We start from the raw sequence: 13,621 nt of genomic DNA, 5'->3' as shown, positions 1-13,621 counted from the left end.
TAGGGCCTCCAAAGAAGGTGTAGAAAGTCTTCTTTCCTGCACTTCAAAAGGAACAATTATCACCGTCCTCTGGAGTCTGTCCTGTCCTAAGACTGAGTTCAGCAAAGAGCCCTTAGTAGTAATATCCTACTTCTCTAGCTGGTGTATTAACCTGGTACCAAGTTGTTCTGATTGAAGAACATACCTGTTACCAAGTCTTATTGACAAAACTAAAGAAAACCACTCAGACTTCCTCAGTTTGCAAATCCCTTACCCAGCAGACTTCAGAGCAAGGTCCAAGCCCCAGGCTTATTTTTTTTCCGCATGAGCAAAGATTGTGATCAGCTCCTGTTCTTTATTGCCAATGTAAATCACAGCCCTCATCCCTCAGCAGTTGCATTTCAAACCTGCCACTTGAATATATGGGCTTGAGAATTATTAATTCCACTGTGGATTCTCTATGGACTTCTGGAAGAAAAGAAATAATTGTCCATGCTCAGCAAACATCCACTGCCTGTTAAGTTGCCCAGTGGTCAGCACTGAGTGACAGTACATGTAACCACAACAGGTGAACACCAGTTAAAGGTTGAATGTGAAACATTCCAGCTGTTTAATGCCCCAGCTAAGAAATGAATTGCCCAGGACCAAAAAGGTTCCCATCTGATGAACTGAAAACAACAGCCTATGAGCACTTCATTGTTTAATAGCACCATCGGGCTTTACTCACCTAGAAGATAAAGCTGAAGATGTTGTTCGACCAATGTGTGCAAGAATATCCTACTAGTTTGATGAGAAAATACTAGTTTCTGAGTTTACCATGTTCATCTCGGTCCCAGTACACTTCAGTTCTCAGAGGAAGGAAATGAGAAAAACTTCCTCTTAAAAATACTTAAAAACTGCTGTCTGCTGATAGTTTGGTCAAGATTAAAAAAGCCTTTGCTATTTGGAATACTGATTGTTGCCCTGTGGGGTTAAAAGCAAAGGCTCTGTAGTGGATTGTGAAATGGATTCTGGGATTTCAAGAGCTGTTGAAAACATTCAGTGGGACATAAAACTGTTGGAAGGCAAAGCAGAAGTCTGGATTCTTGCAATGACAGGACTGAAACCACCAGATTCTCCGTGTGCTGATAGGATGTCACTTACCTTGAAGTCTAATCTACTGATTCCTATCATACTGCTTTCAAATTACTGGAAAGATCCTGCAACCTCCTCCTTACTGCTATGGTTGTCAAAGCCTGACTTCTGGTGAGTCTAATGCCAGTCTACTGTTCAGTAATGGTGGAAAAGAGCTCCATACTCACTAAGGGGAAAAGAACTCCATACATCCCTAGGAGATAGAAAAACCCTAGAAAAAAAATCTGTGCAGGCTTACAAAGAACAAGTGGTACCACCCAAGCTTGACTGTTTTTTGATAGAATTACTAAATTAATGGATGATGGGAATGGAATCGATTAAGCCGTTCTGAGCTTTCCGTAAGGTTTTTGATAAAGTGTGCCACAAAATCTGGTGTGAAAAATGAGTAGCCATCAGAGCTGCAAAGAACCTGTCATGAGAGCTGAGGATTGAATCAAGGACTTAGGGGGAGGGAAAGAAAGTAAAAAAAATAAATGACAGTGACAAACCAGAAGGAGTTACTTGCACTGGGCTCTCCAAAATCCAGTGTGCATATCACTAGTATTTCATGCCCTATTAGGGCGCTGTTAATGAAAGGTGGAGATGACAGTAAATTAGGAGATGCAACTGAGTTAGAAATATGAGCAGGAATTAGTAGGAAGATTAATTTTCCCTCAGCTTCACATTCACTCAGCAACAACCCTGCCCTTCTCCACCATGGACACCCCATAAAAACGCAACCAAAGCCTAATACACTGGGAGAAGGGGAAGGAAACATGGCAGGACTGAAATCAGTGCCTGGAAGGCATGTCATGGCAAGGTCAGCAAAGACCTTGGTGTAGAGATGAGAGACCTCTTGACCTGCTGACTCTCCATTCAAACAATTTTGTTGTCCAACTGAGAACCCTCTAGGCTGTAGCTTTTGGTTCTCTCTCTCAGCTTGCTTTATCTGGCAGCCATGCTTTACTTGGAAGGCTGGGAAGCCAGAAAAGACCTGTGGAAAAGGGAACTAAAGAGAAGAAAAAATAGCAATTTAACTCACACAACACAGAACAGGGATATCTTCAGGAGTAGGAGGAATGTTTCATATCCGGTCATAGGAAGGTCCTGTGTGCAGAGCACTGATGAAACTAAGCTTCAAAGACAGCTTTTACATACTGATTTTTACTCCCATTTCTTCATCTCTTCAATAATAAATACCACCTTCTTCCCACCTCCCAGCTAACCCCCACTTTTGAAAAGATAACACTTTGAAAATGAGCAGACAGGTAACCCACATCCTCAGAAAAGCCAGGCGAGGTGTCAGTGCCCTGCCCTGCTCAGTGCCAGGGAAGGGAGCAAGGAACAGTTTCTATGCCACAGCACATAAGGGATTTCTTTGCTTTGTCCTCTCCTGTATTCACTGCAGCTCAATTATAGATATCTCGTGGCTGTGCACATGCCATCTGTATTACCAGCTTCCAAGGAATTTCTAAATAACAGGGTAGGTATGATATTTTTATTCTCTGTGTCCTACACCTGGAGAAATGAGAGGTGACACAACCAAGCTAAAGGACCAGCATGGGTCTGTGGCATAGCCCAGGATAGACTCCTGGGCCCTTGATGCCTTGCACTGGGCACCAACACCAGTTTTTTTCTAACTTCTTATAAGCACTTAATTCTCTCCTTCCTCCATACTTTTAACATTTAATCCCAAATGTGGTTGACTAAAGCCACTTGTGGACCTGGAAAGTGCCTTTATACGCATTGTAGTAATTTATATTCTGAATGTGTTGGACCTTCTGCGACTCATTTTTTTTCAGGTGTTTTTAGATTCTTTGAGCAAGTATAGTAGCAATTGTGAGTGAAAGCAAAACCTTGCCACACAGAGAGACTAATTTTCTTCTGTTACAGAGATTAATGTTATTCTTCTTGGATACAAAAGAAATCCCCTGGCTGATGAACTTTGCTATGACACTGGGCGGGAATGGCTCCAGACTGTTATTCTCTCTCTTTCTCCAGAATCACTTTGTTCAGGAGCTATTTGAAGGCTACTGAATAAGCCAAGGAGCTGTGCCAGTTCCTGCTGGGAATCAGTGATCAGCTCTCGTGCTGGGGGAAAAGGTGACAGGAGCTGAGACCATCTGAGGGAAAGCTGCCTTGTTTAAGACCTGTCAGCTGCTGCCAGAACCAATGAGGCAAACAGCCCTTGTGGGCAGCTGTGAACCCATGGGGTTGGGAGGTCTCTGCTAGTGGCACAGTCCAGTGGGCTAAAACACCTGGGCTTTGAAGGAGCCAGTGGTCCTTTCTGATTAACAGCCTCCTACAAAACACATTTTCATCTAATTTGCCTCTTTTGGCTTTCAAATAAGCAAGTAATGTCACACCTGCTAAGCAGCCAGGAATTATGCAGCATCGTAAATTAAACTTTTTAATTTGCCAAAATTCCTGGCTTATACCGTTTATCATTCAGAGCCATCCCTCCGAGAGACAGAAGTGTTTCCTGCACAATTGCAGAGGAGAGGGGAACATTTTCCCCTTGCCTGCAGTTCAGGATGAGGCACAAATAACCACTGGCAGTGGGTGCCAGTGCCAGAAACTCTCCAGAAGGATGCATCATTAGTGAAGTAATTAACCCCCAGCTATGTGGCTGTTCTGTGTTCTGCCCCCATGTATTCACCATAGCTGTTTGAGATTGAGGGACTGGTGAGGTCCTGCTGTTTGGGTCCCCACAGCACAAACTGAAGCCCCCTGCAGCCAAGGTGCCTTTGGGCCAAATTGCTCTGCTGCCTTCAGTTCTTACAAACAGGAGCACAATGCTCACATTAGTGATACAGTTTCAGCTGAATAGGCTGGCAACAACTATAAACACTCTGCCCTACAAGGAGGAAAATTGTCCTGATGAAGTTGGGTGGGTTTGACCTCCCTCTTCCTCCACTTAGGGGTCAAAGCTGCTTAAGCCATGAGACAGGGAATCAGAGAAGGGGCTAGTCCTGTAAGTGCAGTTCACTGATGAAAGCTGGGCTCTGAAGATTGATATCTCTTGAAAACTCTTTAATACAGTGAGTATCTGTTGGAAAAATATTGACAAGGCTGTTTTTTTTACATTCAGGAGCAAGGTGGTGCTGCTGCTTAGAACAAGCTTTCTGGAAATTAAATGAGAACTTGTCCCATGTCTGGTAATTGCAGACCAAATGGGGTGATTGCAATGTCTTTTCCTGTGAAAATATTTTATTAATTTTCCATCACTGACTTTCAGACCAAATACTGAACCCTCCTCATTGTTTGGAGAGTGGTGGTGGTGGCAGGTTCCCCTTCCAAAGGAGAAAAAAAAACTTGCTCATGGGACTGGAATAGTTTGGGTGGGGGGATGTGGAGTGGAAACAGTATAATGAAAAAATAATTTCCTTTCGAAGAAATATGTGAAGTCACAAGGATTTGGTCTTTGAACAAATCTTCAAAGAGTTGTCTAGGCAGTGCATAAAATGAGTTAAACTAGTCATAGGCAGTTGTCCTTTTCCATAAGAAAAAATCCATATCAAAACAGATGGAGATATGTGAAAGTGCTTAGGGTAAAAGGACTACCTTTAAAGAACTTAACCCCAAAATGGTAGCACCACACAGTCTAATGTAAAAAAGAAGATGAGGGTGATCTTGCTTCTTTTTGTAAAACATCCACATAGCTGCTGGGAAAAGAAGTTGAGAAGTAGTCAAGAAGAACAGCAATGGGTGGCATGAACCCCATAAAGGAATAACAAAGTCCTCCCTCCCACTGTGTGCAGTGCAGCTTGGTTTTCCTTCCCTGCTGACTGCTTTTCTCAGGCCAGAGGAGCAGCCCAGGCTCAGCAGGGAGAAGGTGGGTTCCATGTCCTGGGCTGGCTGCTGGGAGCCCCCTCCCATTAATTAGTAAGACCCTTCAGAAGAGCTGCAACTTCCCTTGATCTTTTTGCTGCCTGTTTTATAGCCCTGCTGTTTTGGTAGAGGCCCATGGCAGGGCCATGGCCCTGGGAGCTGGGGGGAAATGCACCCCATGTCCTGCACATGCTGCCACAGCACATGGGACAGTGCTGGCTGGTGCAAAGTCGGTCCTGTAATAAACTAACTCACTGCCAGGTCTGTCCGGAATAATATACTAAAAAGGCTACAATTCCTAATGCTACAGGCACAAACTTCAGCAAAACCGGAGGTGTTAGCCAGTTGCTGTTCATACCACTGTGCCTCTGTGTGTCCTTCTGGACAACCTTCTACTCACAGCAGAATCCTGGTCTTGTCAGGAGGAGAGCAAAGGAGTGGTGAAGGCTCAGAGAAGCATGAGCTTACTCAAGATACCAAAAACTGCTCTATGATCTCAAGCAATCGGGACAATCCACAGAGATTTATCTTGTTTTGGTCGCTTCTGAGGGAAGACAGCCAAGTTAAATATGCACATGTCCATGTGATACTGATAAAGGATTTTTTGCACTATATACATGCTGTTAGGGATCTAAAAATTGTTTTTAAAAATTAAGACTACAAAATTGCTGCTCACATCTAAAGTGTGGAGACCAAGCCTGGAGTAGTTACACATCTCTTGATCAAAGGATGTAGCCATATTTATTCAGCATAGGGAGGGTCAAAGTCTGTAAGCAATATTTGTGCCTTGGATGTGCTGGCACCACTGAGCCCCTCTCAGCCAGTAATGCCAATGTACCATGTGGGGAGCAGAACTTGGCTTGCTTCAGCTTGCTGCTGAGCCCAGAGCAGCAGTGCAACTCATTCCAAGTCCAGCAGTGGAACAAACCCATCCCTGCTGGTCAGTACCACTAAACATCTTGTGGAAGCCAAATCAAGTAAGCTGGAAGCACATACCTTATTCCCATGTGAAGTGTATTTAGATCTTCACACCTGCGGGTTATAATAGAAAATATGCTAACATATATAGCAATAAGGTGTGATCTGTGATGTTAATGACTTTGCCATCAATACATTTACTGACAAAACACATTGCATAATTTATTACATTGTTTTAGTACTCAGAGTACTAAATGGGGCCCCCTGATTGGCTCAGTTCAGTGCTGCATGTTGTATAGAAAATGTATTTATATTCAACAAAGATATAAATTGCAAGGAAGCCTTGAGTACAATGATAAAATTACAAACACATTTTCCGCCTGTTGAACACAGAATTTATATTTGTAATCTTGTCTTAGTTGTGTTGCAACAGTCTGCTTGGCTTCTGTTTTTGCCCCTAAAGGCTTTTTTTCAAATATTCCCTTACTACAAGTATTTTTTGAAGCTCTACAGCGAGACAATTAAGTGAGTACAAAGAGCACAATAACTGCTTCACACAGCCAGAATTGTGTCATGTGTAGTAAGTAATGTCTTTCTTCCTTTTACTTTATTTGATCTAGTGAGATGCTACACAGATAGACTGGCTTCTGAGTCCATATTCAACTCATTTACCATCAGTTTTAAGAGAACATTACTGTTCAAAGAATACATAAATGTGAAAACACTTGAAAACTGGAAAGAGTTAAAGTGATCCAGGGATTTTTCATTCTCTCTAACTGATAAAAGCATGTAAAATTTAAACTCTCCTGATACACGTGTGTGTGTGTATACATATATATATATTAAAAATATATTTCTTCACTCCATCATGTAGCAAGTTACTTTAAATCTAACCAGCAGGTTCATCCTTCCTGAGAAGATTTAGGTGTAAAATATGTAAGAGGAGAGGCGATGGTGGCCTGTATACCATCTATATCAGCCTGTGGAGGCAGATGGACCTCTTTGAGGATGACTGTGGCCATCTCTGTTTCCAAGGAAAAATCATCTCAGGGTAGGCAGAATCCTGGCAGGTCTTGGCACATCTGTTTCATTGGAAACATAGCTTTCCGACAATTCTGATAGACTTAAGCCAAGTTGGTCAAGTTTTTTTTCTTTTTCTTTTTCTTTCTTTTTCTTTTTCTTTTTCTTTTTTTCTTTTTCTTTTTCTTCTTTTTCTTTTTCTTCTTCTTCTTATTTTTTTTTTTTTCCTCTTTTGTTTTTTTCTTTCCTCTTTTCCAGAGAGAAATGAAGATCTATTTAACTGCTCCCAAATTTGTTAGCTGATTGATGGACTTTCTGACATGGCCAAGCACTGCTCTGAAGGTTAGATTTCCTGAAAGCAAAAGGAAACCCCCCCCATGACTACTCTGGCACTTGTAGAACAAGCAATTTGTCCAACTGGCTGCTGAATGTATTAATATTTGAAGTTAATTTGTCTGCTTGAATAATCTGGTGCCACATGATGCAGCCATTTATCAGCTGTAATGGGAAGATGCTGCTCTTGCTTGACTGCCTCTAGAAGGTAACCACCATAACCTCGGTACATCTAATACAGCTGATTGTGGAAAATTACATTACAATGTTGCTATGACTGCATGATTACAAGAAGTATTTAGTAGTTTTATGTGCAAGGTTGGACTTAATTAGATATTCATAGTCCAGATGAAGTGTAACAAGTGAATTTGCAGTTGTACCAGCAGTACCAGTCAGGTGAGGGTGTCTAGTTCTTCCTAAGGGCCTCAACTAAAAGGAAACCTCTTGCGACAAGTGCATGTGTTGAGAGGGAGCATTTTCATCAGAGGTTGTGGGAGGGGAGAGAATGTTCTCTTTAGAGATGTGGAAGGTAAACACCACCCAAGCCAGTAAAACCCTCCCCACCTTCACACAAAGTTCTGCCCCAGCCTGCACTGCTGACCAATGTGGTGGGATGGCAGAGGGGAGAGCAATGCTGTCAGCATAGAGAGCCTTCACAAGAGAACATGTTTGGCAGAGCCATCTGTCAGAAAGAACACAGGGTGACCACAGATTGATTCTTGAAATGTGGTCAGAGATTCAGAATGTGGGTCAGAGTGATTTGGCAAGAGAGGACATTGGCAACAGAAGAGATGAGGGAGTGCCAGCAGAAGGAGAGGGAAACATGATTTGACCAGCATACTTTGTCATCTGATAGAAAAGAAGTACAGTTTAATCCATCAAAAGCTTTTATTCAAATCAATTACAACAGCACTCACCGACCCTTTGGGCTGTCAGACTGAAGAGTAACTCCACATTAGGCAGCCTAAAGAAGGCAGAGGGTAGACTGATAGCAGTTCATTCATTTGTTGTCACTGAAAGAGATAGAGGTTTGTGCACGTGCTGTCTTCTTGCTAGATCTCAAGAGAGATTTGTTCAGGCAGGTTAGAAGTTCCAAGATGTCAAGAATATCTGGTTTAAGGGATGGCTTGTATTTTGTTCATATCCTGCCTAGAGAAAGCCCATGTTTGCACACATTGAATACCATGAAGCAAAAGAGTTGCAAGCCATTGGCAGATGGTGTTTTAGTGGTGCTGTCTCTGTGGATTTGCTCAAAAGTTGGTTGTTTCCAGATGGAGGCTGTAATTGTTCCAAAATAAAAGGCAGCCCACCAGCCTGGCTGAGTTTGTGCTGATCCCCTGTGACGGCAAAGCTACATTTTGTTTTATGTGGTCTGTAGGATCGATTTAATTCCTGTACATGGCCAACAAAGGTCACTCTCCTTATGACTGGCTGTGTGTGAGTTCCATAGGCATTCTTACCAAATTGCACAGACTAGAGAACAAGGAGACGAGCAGATAATGAAGTCTTCAAGGACCAACGTAAAATTTCATCCCACTTCTCACGCGGCAAGGCGGGAACTGTATTTCACTCCTGAGACTTTTCATCCTCAAAAGGCTTTATATTACAGGCTGATTGTTATAGACCGTGTAAATCAGAATTGCAAGGGGAGGCAAGAGCAGACTAGATCTCTATGCATGCAGCTCAACTTGTAAAGGCTACAGAGAGTAACATGAGACTGGATACATCCCAGTGTCTTTTCACAGGCTATAATTACTAACCTGATGTGTAATATGAGTATTAAGTACATGATTTGGCATGGTGCTCTGCCTTCTCAGTTATCTGAACTGAACAGTTTCTGGGGGAGCAATTCATAAGGGTCAAATGCCACCTCCTTGCCCAGTGTCTGCAGTCAGGTGGGTCTGGAAGCTCTCAGGCAGGGCTCTGCTGCACTTGTAATGTTAATCCTGGCATTGCAAAAACACTAAAGTTTTGTGCTGTAGTAACTGCTGGCTATAGACAACACTTAAAATAGGTTGTACAGATACAGAGAAGCCCAAGTATCTGCCCCAGATTTTCTGCCACACAGAATTAAATTCTATGCTTTCATAATTTTACGTGAGTGGGTCAATCTGCCCCAGTCTATTTAGATTAATTTTAAAAACATAATTTTAATAACACATATAATGTGCTTAATTTTAAGGACCTAAACAATCCACATGATTTTATGACAAATAAGCTTGTATTTAAAACTTTTTATTGAAGCATACCTTTCACTGATGGCTACAGACCTTATAGTCCTAAAAACCCTTTCATGACATCTGTGGTGGGCTGACCCCAGCCAGGAGCTCAGTCTCTGTAGAGACTCTACAGAATCCAGTGCTAAACCATGTCTCTAAGCACTACATCTACATGTCTTTTTAACACCTCCATGATGGTGATTCAGCCACCTCCCTGGGCAGCCTATTCCAGTGCTTGATATCCCTTTCAGTGAAGGAATTTCTTCTAATAACCAATCTAAACCTCCCCTGCTGCAACTTGAGGTCATTTCCTCTTATCTTGTTGCTTGGCAGAAGGGACAGACCCCCACCTCACTACTACCTCCTTTCAAGTAGTGGTAGAGAACAAAAGGTCTCACCTCAGCCTCCTTTTCTCTAAACAGCCCCAATTCCCTCAGACATTCCTGATAATACTTGTTCTCTAGACCCTTTACCAGCTTTGTTGCCCTTTGTTGGACTCACTCCAGCACCTCAATGTCTGTCTTGTAGTGAGGGGCCAGAAACTTTATGCATTACTCGAGTTGTGGCCTCACCAGTGTCAAGTACAGGGGGATGATTACTTCCCTAGTCCTGCTGGTCACACTATTTCTGATAAAAGCCAGGATGTTTTGGGCCTTCTTGGTCACCTGGTCACACTGCTAGCTCATATTGCAAAGGCATTCACCCACCAGTTCCTGTGAGAACACCAATGCCCAGCTGGTCTCCTAGAAACAGCATCTTCTCCCTCCACACACAGTTTGTTGAGGAGTATGCTGTTACATGGTATAGAATATCCCTTCTTTGGTTAGTTGAGCTCAGCTATCCCAGCTGTGTCCCCTCCTAACTTCATGACCACCTCCAGTCTACTAGCTGGGGTGGAGACAGAGTGAGAAACAGAGAAGGCCTTGACTCTGTGCAAACACTGATAAACAACAACTAACATGCCGCTGTACTCTCAGCATCCTTTTAGTCACAAATCAAAACACAGCACCGTAAGGGCTGCTACAAAGAAAATAAACTTCATCCCAGTCAGAACCAATGCAGTATCATGAAATGACATATACAAGGACTGTTGAGCTCAGATCCAAAATGTGTGTGAGTAATGGATTGATTTTTGGTGTGCAACTGTGACTAGACAAGAGGATAATAATGTAAATGTTTGTAGGTCTAGGAGTTTTGATAGCATTTACTCAGGCCTTGAAGTAGTATTAGTGTATGTCTAGTATGGATGAGACTTATGTTTTAATGGTGGCTCCTGAAAATCATTTCACAATAAACTGAATTACTGGAAGCATCATGTAGAGATACAGTTAAAAGTCTTCTAGCTGCTACTGAAAAACACATCAATAAAAGAATTTCAGGAGTAAAATACCATTCCTTGGAAAGACTGTCAGTGAATATGATATACTCATCTCCCCCGACACATTCCCTTAGATGAACTATAGCAAGCATCACTCTCACTCTTCAGTGTCAAAGCCCACTTTTCTGTGCTCCTGTGCATTGATTACTACCAACAATATCAACAAAATCCTGTTTATAGACCCCAACCTCTTTCAGTCTCACAGCTCCCTTTCACCTACTCGAAGTTTTATTATCCAGAAAGAGCATCATGTGCTGTGGTAATGGGACTGGAAGGAAAGTGGGATGGAAGCTCATGCTGCAGGTTATACTTGACTATGGGGTGAAAGGCAGGATTGTGGCACCAACAAACAATGCATCTTCCAGCAGGGCCTTTGGAAGCTCTGATACAGAACTGAAAGCAGTGTAGCACTGCAGCTCTCCTGCTCTGCCTGGCCAGGCTGGATCTGGGAGAAGTGACAACTTTGCCCTGAGAGTAAGTGAGGAGCTGGAGAGATGCACTGGAGGAGGTGCAGGGAGGCAGGGGGTGTATTTCAGGCTTAGCACAGGTGATGTGGTGAGTTGGGAAATAACCAGTACAGGAGCTGCCTTTTCATCCTTCCACAGAAAAGTCTGTTTGGAAACACCCAGCAGGGTAAGGAGGACATTTTGCTGTTTGTGCTTAGCACAATTTGTAAAGAGTTGACAAAGCATTGGAAAGGTTCCTTCATGGAAGTGGGCTAGGATGCTGAAGGAGAGCGGTGGCAGCTGAGCAGGGATGCAGGGATGCATGCCAGCAGCGTGGGGGCAGCCTCCCACAGAGAGCATGTGAATAGCTGAGGCAATGCAAATGCAGCCAACAGCTTAGAATTTCACCACATAGATAAGGTCTAGGTTATGAAAAACAAGCAAATAAACAAGCTTCAATAGAAACAGCATTATTTTTCCCATTGGCTGTTGGGTTTTACTGGTATCCTGTCCCCAAAATGACAGTGGTCATTGGCTTCTTCAACTAGCATCAAACAGCAGAACTAAGATGTATGTTTTCATTCTTATCCTAATTTTTCTTGTAATAAAGCTGAATATCTGGAATCTGATACGGGCTGCAAGAGATTTGTAGTTCAAGGCTTCAAGTTGGTAAAATCAGTGTAAAACCAACAATAAACATAAAATGATATGACAAATCATTCTGTTACAGTGATCTGTCTACACACCTTGATGTTTCTGAAGGCAAATGTACATCTGCTTGGGAAAATTACTCTGGGAGGCAGAACAACCAAATTACCTTTGAATCAGGAAACTAGTGAGACTGTAAAACCAAAAGTAAACTTTCCAATCACTTACTTGCCTTTAGTCATCCTTGATTTTGAGCAGGAGACACAGAACAACCACATGGGACAGGAGACTCACTTGTACCTCGTACTTCAACATCAGCAGCAGATCCTGCTGTGAATGTTTTGGAAGGGCTTTAGGTTTGCTACTACCACTGCTGCTTCTCCAGGCCACCCCAAAGGAAGCTGCCTGAAATAGCAGCTGCTGGAAGTGTCAATTTATCTTCATTGTGACATCTCAGAGAAGAAAAATCTGTCTTTGCTACATGTTATTATGGGGTCAGTGTTGACTGAGAAGGGATGTATAGAATTAGCAGTTAGACCTGGGGCAACATCCACATACTGTGAAATGAGAAGTGAACATTTCAGATGTATTAAAGATGAGCCCTAACCAGCTGAAGGAGAAATAGAAAATGGAGGTGGTCTTGATGCTGCACTGCCTTCAGATCTAGTCTTTGGGGCACAGAGACTCTTTTGAGCCACACTGCATACAGCCATGTGGGAAGCTTTTCTATGCTTAAATATATATATATATAAATCTTGCTCTATGTAGTCCTTAAGCATTGGTTAGTACTTTGTCAATCTGCCCTGCCAGTGACAGACTCATTTTGCAGATAAAGAAGCCCAGGAAGCTGACAGGAGCCTTGCTTTTAAAAAGACGCAGATTACCTGCATGTAATCACCTCTCTCACCATCCCCTTTGATGCTCTTTCAGAATAGCTTAACAAAAATCATCTACCTCAAGTCCCAGAGAGATGATGAGTTGGGTGATACATATGGCTAACCACTTAAAGTATCTCTTTATTAATCTATGTACATCTTATATACCAGGGATTGAAGAAAACATCCCTTTTTCTGTTCCTCCCAAACTAGGACTGATGTCTCTGCAAGTTCTGCAGCTGTACTGGGCTTGTAATAGTCTAACTTACTTCTGAAAAAGAAAAGTTGGTGTATGAACACTGAAAGTAACTGTCACTGCAGCTTGCTTTCCATTGTCTCCTCTAAAATGCCACCCTCTGGGTAACTTTCATAAGCCCCATGCTGCTTCTTGAATACCTGTCTCCATGTTCATCTCTTCTTTCTGCCCCTCTCTGATTCCTTATGTTTTCTCTGTTCCTAACTCCTGAAGTCCTCATCCATTTTTTCTTCTTGCCAATATACTGTTTTTCCTAAGTCCATATTTCTCTATCGTTTGTACTGACTGATAGCTCATAGCGAGAGTGAGGGCATAAAGCTGCTTGCTGTGCTTTGGCTCCAGTTTCAAGGCATGGTAGTTCACAGAATGCCTTTTGGGAGAGTATCACACAGACTCTGTACCACAGGTTTGACTATGCCTATGTCAAAAGAGCTAAAAAAATTATAGTCATATTAACAGCAAAACAGTAAGAAATGCTGCAGAACTCTCTCCTCCTCATCTCCTTCCCCCCAGCTTGTCCCTACCTGTTCAAAGTACAGGAGCTAAAATGAGGTCTGTCAGACACTGGTAGTCTCTGTTCTGGGGAGCATTTGCCATGATTCCTG

Source organism: Chaetura pelagica, unplaced genomic scaffold (genome assembly GCF_000747805.2).
Source record: "Chaetura pelagica isolate M959 unplaced genomic scaffold, ChaPel_1.0 scaffold109, whole genome shotgun sequence".
Classification (NCBI taxonomy): domain Eukaryota; kingdom Metazoa; phylum Chordata; class Aves; order Apodiformes; family Apodidae; genus Chaetura; species Chaetura pelagica.
Note: the sequence above shows the minus strand (reverse complement) of the source record.